The sequence below is a fragment of the Mus caroli genome, unplaced genomic scaffold (genome assembly GCF_978045245.1).
Source record: "Mus caroli unplaced genomic scaffold, Mus_caroli_1 scaffold_17, whole genome shotgun sequence".
Taxonomy (NCBI): domain Eukaryota; kingdom Metazoa; phylum Chordata; class Mammalia; order Rodentia; family Muridae; genus Mus; species Mus caroli.
In genome coordinates this window covers 73,884,541-73,886,154 of record NW_028227272.1, presented here as the reverse complement: position 1 = coordinate 73,886,154, position 1,614 = coordinate 73,884,541, and the positions used below count along the sequence as shown (strand labels likewise).

General features: G+C 40.8%; 1 pseudogene; it reads left to right on the top strand.

Annotated features, from left to right (window-relative positions):
- Positions 1 to 450: 450 nt before the first annotated feature.
- LOC110312016 (V-type proton ATPase subunit F pseudogene) lies at positions 451 to 798 on the top strand (annotated as a pseudogene).
- The last annotated feature ends 816 nt before the right edge of the window (positions 799 to 1,614 follow it).

Here is a 1,614-nt window from a genome sequence, read left to right as displayed (position 1 = left end):
AGCCTGATAGCATCATACTCTGCTCTATCATTGACTGCAAAGTGGGTGAACCTCGAGGATATAGAGCTAAGAGAAAGAAGTTGGTCAGAAGGAGAAAAAACACATACAGAGCCTACTAATTTGAGGAACATAGTCCTCAACTTCAGAGAAGCATGAGAATGGTGGTGGCCGGGAATTGAGAAGGACACAATGGGGAGCTAGTCAAAGAATGCTGAGATTTACTCTGTAAGTGAACGTTCATAACTTACTGAATTTCATGAAGGTAAATGGTTATTAAAGGTAAGTCATAAACGTATTTTTTCCATAATAAAAATTCTTAAGGGCAAAACTGTTTTCAGAATGAATATACATGTGCTCTTCTATTTAAAACGTTGTAAAGAGGAAGGGAGGGGCCTCGAATGGGGCGGGGCATCACAGATGCTTGAGGGAGTGCTCTGCCTGGCTAACAGGATGGCCGGCAGAGGTAAATTAGTCGCAGTGATTGGAGATGAGGACACGGTGACAGGTTTCCTGTTGGACAGCATACGGGAGCTAAACAAGAACTGCCACCCTAATTTACTGGTAGTGGAGAAGGATACCACCATCAATGAGATCAAAGACACTTTCAGGCAGTTTCTAAACAGGGATGACATTGGCATCATTCTCACTGCAGAGATGGTTCGGCATGCCCTGGATGACCACCCAAGGTCCATTTCAGCTGTCCTGGAGATCCCATCCAAGGAGCATCCCTACGATGCAGCTGAAGACTCCATCCTGCGCAGGGCCAAGGGCATGTTTACCACAGAAGACCTGCGCTAGGGCTGCTCAGCCCTCAACATTTCTCTCACTACCAGGCCTCTCCTGGTTTGACATGCTTTATTAAAGTTTCAAGCCTTGGTTTCCAGCCTCTCAATTCCTGTTCACTGAGTGGCTCATAAGCTGTTGGGGTTCAGTTGTTCAGGTCTAGGCTGGGTAGGGAAAGAAAGCCCAACCATTTCTCCACTGCCTCTTCCCTGTGCTGTTAAACAGTATCATTGTTGATATTAAAGGAATATTCTCTCAAAAAAAGTTGTAAAGATACAACAAAATGGAGATCTCCAATACTAAATATTTGCTTGTCTCTCTTTCACTTTGAAAAATATTATCAATTTTTATGGAGGAAAATATCTTTTATTGGTGACTTTTGTTGCTTTTTTGTTGTGTTATAATTTCATAAAAACAAAAATTAAAAGATGACTCCAGTATACCTATTAATAATGTTGACAACATAATATTTCTATTCCATTGGAGTATTTAGAAAATAAATATGGAATAGTATTGGGAATGCATGATGTGTGTTTCTTAACAGTATTGAGTTATAAGCTCTATTGAAATTATGAGATTTGTTGTAATCAAACATTTGTTATAAATTTGCAAGCAAGTTAGCTGAGAGTATTTTTAATAACCTTATAGAGAAGCCCATACAGTGGATAGTGATATGTGGTGTTAATCTTTAAGGTTTTGAGGACAAAGGCAAAATGAAGTATAGAAGCAAAGTGTCCCCTCTTGAGTGTCTGTGGCCGGAGTGGATGTCTGCATTGCTCCACAAGAAAGCCCTGACCCAGGATATCCAGCTACACTGTGTCCCTTGAGTTA